The 9,353-nt window shown below is 34.0% G+C and overlaps 1 non-coding gene across 1 annotated transcript; it reads left to right on the top strand.

Moving 5' to 3' along the window:
* Positions 1-1,843: 1,843 nt before the first annotated feature.
* LOC128281167 (small nucleolar RNA R71) lies at positions 1,844-1,950 on the top strand. The gene has a single exon (XR_008271379.1). It is a non-coding gene; the product is annotated as a small nucleolar RNA R71 (small nucleolar RNA).
* Positions 1,951-9,353: the final 7,403 nt, after the last annotated feature.

Here is a 9,353-nt window from a genome sequence, read left to right as displayed (position 1 = left end):
CTTGGGTTGCAAGTTGAATGCAATAATTACCGATAATGTAGAGTTATTTCCAAGGAATGCATATTCCAAGTGATTCGGCAATTGTTTAAGTTCCAGTTTAGGATGTTCTTCAATAGAGGGTTTTTGCTTAAGTTCATCTTTTACCTGAATTCCCTCATATTCTGCTAGTTTTGGGGAGATTTCATTGGAGTTTAGTTCGGTTCCTATCTCAGAATCATCATCCACCCCCTCTTCTTGGGTGAGACACAGTTTCATCGTGTCCTTGTGTACGATTTTCTGAAAAGAATCTTGAGTAGCATGATCAATAGAGTCGATAAAATAACATAACCCATCATGTTCCCTAAAAAATTTTATGGTATCTTAAATTTTAAATACAATCTCTTCATCACCTACTCTAAGTACCAATTTACCATCACCTACATCAATTACAGCTTTAGCAGTGGCTAAAAATAGCCGACCTAAGATTAAAGGTACCTCAACATCTTCATCCATGTCAAGCACAATGAAATCAACAGGTAATATAAATTTATCTACTTTTACAAGTACATCCTCTATAATTCCCTAAGGATATTTAACAGATCTATCAGCTAATTGAATACTCATCATAGTGGGTTTAGGTTCCCCAAGGCCAAGTTGTTTAAACATTTTATATGGCATCAAATTAATGCTAGCGCCTAAATCAGCTAGTGCTTTATCAATAATCAAACTTCCAAGTAAGTAGGGAATAGTAAAATTTTTTGGATCTTTCAGTTTGGTTGGTAGTTTATTTTAGAGTATGGCTGAGCACTCCTCATTAAGTTCCACTATAGATAAGTCTTCAAACTTCATTTTGTTTGTTAGAAGCTCCTTTAAAAATTTTGCATATGTAGTCATCTGCGATATGGCTTCAACAAAAGGTAAGTTAATATGCAGTTGTTTAAAAAGTTCAAGAAGTTTACCGAATTGTGCATCCATGCTGTCTTTCTTCAACTTTGCTGGGTATGAGATTGGTGGTTTATATTCTTTTGGCATTAGATTGTCATTGTTTTCGAGTTCGACCTTCTTTCTGTCAGCTTCTTGTGGTGGCTTCTTTTCAGATTCAGCCAACACTTTCCCACTCCTTAGTGTAACTGCTTTCACGTGCTCTTTTGGGTTGGGTTCAGTGTTACTAGGTAGATTTCCTAGTGGTCTTTTAGAAATTAGCTTGGCGAGCCGTTCTATCTGAGTTTCGAGTCCTTAAATCAACGCTTGTTGATTCTAAAGTGCTGTCTCGGTATTCTGGAAGTGAGTTTCTAACACCGAGATAAATTTTGTTAGCATCTCCTTAAGGTTCGGCTTTTTCTCTTGTTGGTAGGGTGGTTGTTGGAAGCCTGGAGGTGGTGGTCTTTGATTCCCTTGGCCTTCTCATGAGAAATTTGGGTGGTTCCTCTAACCTGCATTGTAAGTATTACTATAAGGATTATTTTGAGATCGAGGATTATTACCCATGTAATTTAACTGCTCGTTCTCCATGTTATGGCTATAGGGTGGGTATTCAGAATTTTTAGATCCACTTCCATTTGCTTCGCACTGCATTTCTGGGTGAACCTGTGAAAAACCAAGAAAACCGTCAATTTTTCTATTCAAAAGTTCTACTTGATTAGAGAGCATGGTGATCGAATCGACGTTAAAAACGCCGGCTGTTTTTGTTGGCTTTGTCCTCATGACTTGCCATTGATAATTATTCAGTGACATTTCTTCTATAAATTCATAAGCATCCTCAGGTGTCTTATTATTGATAATTCCACCAACGGCTGCATCGATCATCTATCGAGTCGAAAGATTCAGGCCTTTGTGAAATGTTTGAACCTGTAGCCAGAGTGGTAACCCATGGTGAGGGCACCTTCTCAATAGATCCTTGTATCTCTCTCATGCATCGTAGAGTGTTTCTAAATCCATCTGCACAAAAAAGGAGATATCATTACGTAATTTGGCTATTTTAGCCGGCGGAAAATATTTTAATAAAAACTTTTTGGTCATTTGTTCCCAAGTAGTAATTAACCCTCGTGGTAACAAGTTCAACCATTGTTTAGCCTTATTCCTTAACGAAAAGGGAAACAACCGAAGGCGAATGGTATCATTAGAAACGCCATTGATTTTAAAAGTGTCGCAAAACTCTAAGAAATTTGCCAAGTGAGTGATGGGATCCTCGTCATGCAAACCATCAAACTGAACAAACTGTTGGATCATTTGAATGGTGTTAGGTTGCAATTTAAAATTATTTGTAGCAACAGCAGGCCTAACTATGCTCGATTCAGTTCCTGTTAAAGAAGGTTTAGCATAATCATACATAGTACGTTGAGCAGGATTCTGATTAACAGCAATTGTAGGAGGTTGCGGATTTCTTAGTTTTCAGCCATCTCATTGGTTGTGGTTGAAGTATCGTCCTCTTGCTCTTCCTCTGTGTATCGTAAGCTTCGCCTTATTTCTCATCGATTTTTGTGAATTGTGCGATCGATCTCACTATCGAACAGTAACGGTCCCGATAGGTTTCTTTTAGTCATACACTATAAAAACCTGCCAGGAACGAATAAAAGAAAAATTAGAAAATAAAATAAAAATTTAATTTGCAAATAAAGTAGAATGGCTAAAATAATAAAAATCGAATGTTCCTAGTATCCTAGTTCCCTGGCAACGGCGCCAAAAACTTGATATGTGGTATTCGTGACAGGTTTTAAAAAATTATAATTAATCGCTCTTGAAACTAACTATTATCACGATGAAGGCAAGTGTACCTACAGTAGTATAGCTTTAACAAGACTGAATTGTCGAACCCAAAAGAACCAAGAGTACTAGTAATTACTTTCTTTTTATTATCTAGCCTAAAAATTAAGGGATTTGTTTATCTAAACTAATTAACTAACCTAAGAGTGCACAGAAAGAAATTGGGGAAAAGCTTTTAGGAAAATTCGATTGATTAAGACAATACCCAAGGAAAAATCCACCTAGACTTCACTTGTTATTTGACTCTGAATCAGACAATTTATTCATTTGACTTGACCCGTAGAAATCCTTAAATTTTATTATTATCTCTCTCGAGACTAATAACGTCTAACCCTAGGTTGATTAATTGAAATCTTTTTTTAATTAACGCCTTAGTGTTGCATTAACTCAATCTATGGATCCCCTTATTAGGTTTCACCCTAATCCGGCAAAATCTTATCACCCTATCTCTAGGCATGCAATCAACCCCACTTAATTATGACAAATTTACTCTTAGACAGGGTCTATTCCTCCTCTGAATAAGAGCATTAACTTGAATCAATATCCTGGAATATTAAAACAAAAATTAAGAACACATAATTAAGAACAAGTCAAATATTTATCATATAATTCAGATAATAATAACAAGATCTGTCTTAGGTTTCATTCCCCTTAGGTATTTAGGGGGTTTAGTTCATATTTATGAAAGAAAACATCTCACAAGAATAAAGATAACAAAACATAAAGAAAACCCAAAACCCCTGAATGGAAATTGAAGGGAGATCTTCAGTTTTGACGATGAATCCGGCTTCTGAGATGGATCAATCGGCTTTCCTTGAGTAATTCTTTGCCTCCTCCTCCCTCTCTCTCTTCTAAGTGCCTCTTTCGGTGTTTCAATAGGCTTTAGAATGCCTAATAGCCCTCAAAAGTAGCCTTTTTCGAATAAGACTATGCTTGGGCTCGGTAGGGACATGCCCGTGTACGATTACTCCAGCCCGTGGTCAAGGTTATTGAATAGGCAGGGGCATGTAGTCTACCGTGTAAGTCGTGCTTCGATCCTGCCAAATGGATACGACCGTGTGACACGCCCATGTGAGAAAGTCCAGGCTGTGTTGATTTCCCATGTAGGTCCATTTTCTCCATTTTTGGCCCGTTTCTCGCTCTTTGTACTCTCCTATACTCACCTAAGTATAAAACATGAAATTAAAGGATTAGGAGCATCGAATTCACCAAATCTAAGGAGAAACCATCCATAAATGTGCTAAGCATGGGATAAAAATATGTATAATTTACGATTTATCAAAGTACCCACTCAAGCCCAACCTTCGATGACCGTTGAGCAACGCTTAGAGCGCATCGAGGTTCGACTCGACACTTTTAGCCAGCAACTAGCCAATCTCATTACTATTATGCGTGAACGACAGTAATTACACGGGGAGTTCTTCTAAACTTTTTCCATCGATTTGTTTATGTTCTTCCACATCGAGGACAATGCATTTTAAGTAGGAGGAGGTATTCCTCGTTATTATTGTCATTTTATCTGCTGTTATAAGGTTGTTGTTGTTGAAGTCTACCATATTTATTTTTTTTTAGAATATTCTGCCTTTTTTCATGCCCAAGGTTTTTACCAGAAATTGCCCACTGTTTGACCTAAAAGCATGATTTTTGTCTTTTGAGAAAATTATGATTTTTCTATAATTGATTTCATCTCCACTATTTTGTTTATATTATGTTAAAATAATTATAATTAATAGAGTTAACCTTGTTTTGCTTTTAGTAAATTTGATTAAGTCTAAATACAAAAATGACACTTAATACAATTGCATGCTTAAAATATGTTCATGACTGTTAAGGTGGTTGCTGACACTTATTTTTGACACTTGATTGTTGCTCCTAAGTCCTCCAAAATTAAAATTTCGTTTAATAATAATGTTTCCGTGGTTATGAGTGCAGCTTAAGACTTGACTAGCTGAGTAACCAAGGTAGGGTGCTTGGGTTGTCATCCTATTTCGCATTAAAAGGTTGTGTGACGTGTTAGGTAAAACTCTGCTAACTGGAATTAATTTTTAAGAATGTGTTAGGCTGAGTAACTAGGGTGAGGTGCTTGGCTGTCATCTCTTTTCGCGTCAATAAGTTCGATATGTTCTTAAGCAAAAATAAAAATTAGGAGTGTGTGGGCTGAGTAACCAGGGTGATGTGATTGGCTGTCATCTCTCTTCACGTCAAAAGGTTCGATATATTCTTAAGCAAAAATAAATAAATAAAAATAAAAATAATAAAAAAGGGAGATGTATTAATAAAATTTGGGGACTAAAGGTAGAAACAAATAGAGTGTCTTGATAGGTTTGGTAAATTACCTAATTTTCATGAAATAATCCAAGTCGATCTTAATTTCTGTGTGTGTTAATTGGAATACTTTTTCAGTTTTACTTAAAGCAAGCCAAGGGTTCTCTTTATTTTTCATATGCATTTTGACTAATTTTTATAAAACTTTGGAGTGATACTTCTTTCATGGCAATTTCTAAATTTCACAGTGGATAGGAACCATGATTGAGGGCAAGCATGAGCTAAGTAGGGGGAATTTGATAATACTCTAGAACGACATATTTTTATGTGCTAATTGCATGTTTATTTTGAGTATGACCCTACTAATTTGAGCTATTTATGGTCTTTTATCTTTCAGTGACTAAATTGGAGGCAAAATGGAATTTGAGGGCTAAAAGCGTGAATTTGAAGTTAAATTGGGCCAACATGCGAAGTAGGAGAGAAGTGGTGCCTAAATGCAAAGTGTGGAAGATTTTGAGAGCAAAAGTGCAAAAAAAGATATTTTATAGCACAAGGCTCTATTTAATGTTTAATTATATTAGGATAATTATTAAGGATTATTATTTAGATTTAATTTTAAGATTTATTTTCATTTATCTTTAATTATTTGTATTTATCTTTTAGAATTTAATTAGGAATAAGCTAGGTTTCTTAGTACTATAAATAGGGGATGGAGTGACACAAATGGGACGAATCTTTTTCTGTAAACACTCTCTCCTCCATAAGTTTAGCCTTTTTGTTCTTTCCATATTTTTTCAATAAAAATTCTATTTTCATTATATTTATTTCTTTTTCCCCAAAAATCATGAGCCACTAAATTTATCTAGCCGAAGGTTGTCAAAGTTTCCCAAAAAGGGTTAATGAGGCTTAGAATCTATACTTAGTCTTCTTGACAAATATTCATCATTTCTCTGTATTACGGGGCTGACGCTTCCGTCCATGTCCCTTAAAAGGTAATCTTTTCAACGTATGCAAAGGCGACCACTTTGTATGTTTTGGGAATGTTGCACAGTCGGTTCGTTAGCTTACTGCATTAGAGGTTGGCGAGCCCAAGAGACGAAGTGGCATGGGATTCGCCATTGAGGAGTGATGGTCTAGCATAAGATGATCCCACAGAAGCGATTGTTGGCTAGAGTCAGGTTCCGCTAAATTATAAGTCTAAATTCTTGGAGCCAGTGGTCTTAAGAGTCCTCTTCCACTATAACTGGCTTATTCTGTTTGAGAAAGATCACCTAAAAGTCGAGGATTGAACCCAAGGCAGATTGAGACAACCGGAGGCTGAAATCTCTCCATAAGAACACCTTTTCCTCAACTCTATTTATTTCTATTATTTTAATTTTAATTTTCAGAATTTCAATCAAAACTTTTACTTCTGTTTTTATTTTATTTTTTCCAGATCAAAACTTTTACTTCTGTTTTTTTTTTTTCCCAGGTACGTAGGTTTTCTTGGGCACGATTATAACCAGGATTTCGAAGAATAAGCAATTGTACAAATCCGGTCCCTGAGGATTAGACCCTACTACCCTTATACTATTATTTTTATTATTTTTAATATTTTATAGGGATAGGATATTTTTGGTGCTCTCAACGACCGCATCAACTTGACTGATTCGTACTATCATATCAGACTTTACTTGCATACTTAACACTCAACTTCTCATTCAGACAATACTTCCTACGTATCATTATTGCATATGTAGTATATTTACTATGCTTTACACACTTACCAGTTGTAGAGGCCCAATTTAGCCCGGGCCTATAAGTCAGAAACCTAATAATAAAAAACCCAATTATTAACAATCCAATTACAGTCCAAAAAAATTCAAGGCCCAAGTGGCCCAAAATTAAAACAGTTGCAGAAACCCTAGGTTTCTTAGATGAGCCGTAGCCAACCCTTGTACAGCCTCCAACGCGCCTCCATACGGCCTTCACGCACCACCCCACACCGAGCGCCACGTACCACCGCGCCAACTGGCCTCCGTACCTGCGAAGAAATGGACAAAAAGACAGTACAACAAAACAACAAGCAAAAGAAGAGGGACGAAAATTTTTGTATTTTTCTGTTTTCTTTTTTTTCGGCTATAAAACCATTGGGGCTTTGATTGTATAGGGGGTTTCTTTTCTTTTTTTCTTTTTTTGATGAATAGAATAGCAAGGGAATATACACGCATATTGTAAAAAAGGAAAGAGCAATCCAAAATCAGTTTTTTTTAAGGTGATTTTAAATCCAACTTTTCTCAATCTTATGCTTTCTTTTGATTCTATTTTTTATTATTATTAAAACTTTAAAAGCATTTTAAATATAAAAAAATTAAAGAGATCCCTTACCTTACGCCATGGATCCTTCTTGCTTCGTTGAAGATCGAGTGTAGAAGGAATCTTGAGCTGAAAAAACCTCCCTCAAGGCTTGAAGGCACTGGTTGCTGTTTAGGGAGGCAGATCAGTGTTTGAAGGAGAAGATCTAGGGTTTGCCAAATGAGAAAAAGGGGGGCTAGAGTGGTTCGACCGAATTTGACTGATTTTCAGTCATTTTAAAGGAGTAAAAACGGCGCCGTTTTAAGCATACTTCAATGGCTCCCAAAATGGTGCCGTATAGGCCTGTCCGATCCGACCCGATCCGGTTACCCAGGAGGATCCGCGAATTCTGCTTAAATGGAATATTTGCACGATTGATCCCTCCTTATCGCATGGTCATTCAATTTTGCTTTTCTCATTTTTTAAAAATTACCTCTGGATTTTGCGCGTCAACTCAATGTGATCCTCGCCTGAACGCAGCATTTTGGATTTGAGGCATTTGCAGTTTTAATCCTTAATCATTTGAGCGCATTTTAATCCGGTCCTAAATTTTGTCTTAGCAATTTGATTTATTTATAAATTATCTTTCCGATTATGCTTTTATTCCAATTAAGCTCCTTATTTTATATTTTTGTATTTTTGTGAATTATTAATCATTCTTTTTTGGCATACTATCTTAGTATATTATTTTGAATTATTTTCTTGATTTCACTATTTTAGTTTCATTTCCTTTTCTTTATTATATAATATATTATTTTGAAATTCTCTTTTATAAATATTCTTTGCTTCAAATATTATATTATTATTTGTATATGTTTTTATATTAAACTATTTGCCTTTTATGTATATTATCTGTTCATATATATATTGTTTTGTATATCATTTATATTGTTTTGTGTATATTTGTACATATATTATTTTAATGGGGTTTTTTATACTTATTGTTTTTAAAATTCATTTAATTATGTGGGTAAGGTTATTTGAGCACTTTGTTTTTTTTTGTGTTTATAAAATTATTATTTGAGATTCTTCTTTATGTCATATTATTTTAATATATTATGTAGTATCTCATTTAAATGTTTTTATATATTTGTACACAAATAACCAAATTAATTTAATCTTATATGTATTATCATTTCTATGTTATTTTTACATGTGATTGTTTTAAATTTATATATATATGTGTGTATGCTTTTAATCCATTATGTATATAGTATATTTTCTAAAATTCTATTTTATCATGCATTTTGGCTATCCTTTCATGTTTATATATTATTAAATTCTCCTTTATTGCATGTATTTTAAAATGTTTTTAACACCTTGTATATTATTTGATTTAAGATATTCATTCTATAACACTCATTTAAAAGATTACATATATCCCTAGTTTTTTTTTTCATCAATTCATATATTATACATTCCATGTTTATCATTATTTCAAACTAGTTGTATACCACATTGTTTTTTTTTTTAATTTTCATTTTATATCTTATATTGATTATGTTATATTGGGCTATGAACATTATTGTGGCATATTATTTTCGTCCTTGTATTGTCATATCAATTATTCTCTATACATGATTAAAATTGGGTTATATTTTTTAGGTTAGTTAAATTTAATTATTTATTTTGTTAGTTGATTAAATAAGATGCATTATCCTCATTCATCAAGTATTGTATCTTATGTGTGTATATTATCCCATATCATTATTTTCCACTTGGTTTACGAAATGTTGTTTTATAAGGTCTAAATCCTTAAGATTAATTCCGTCTTATTTCAAGTAAAATTAACGTGTTTTAAGCTAGTTTTATAACTATTCATTCAAAAATTCTTTAAAACGAAGGCAATGTTCGATGTTTGGCAATTCGGGGAATCGTGCCCTATCGTGCTGGGTTGCAATTTCCCGTTTGTTCAAAATAATCGAATATTCCCTTAGAATTTCACTCATGTTTTTTAAAATTCTAAAATAAGGCAATGTTCAATGTCTAGAAATTCGAGGAATCGTGCCCTA

Source organism: Gossypium arboreum, chromosome 9 (assembly GCF_025698485.1).
Source record: "Gossypium arboreum isolate Shixiya-1 chromosome 9, ASM2569848v2, whole genome shotgun sequence".
Taxonomy (NCBI): domain Eukaryota; kingdom Viridiplantae; phylum Streptophyta; class Magnoliopsida; order Malvales; family Malvaceae; genus Gossypium; species Gossypium arboreum.
The sequence above is the reverse complement of the archived record's forward strand: the minus strand, read 5'-3'. Positions and strand labels throughout refer to the sequence as shown.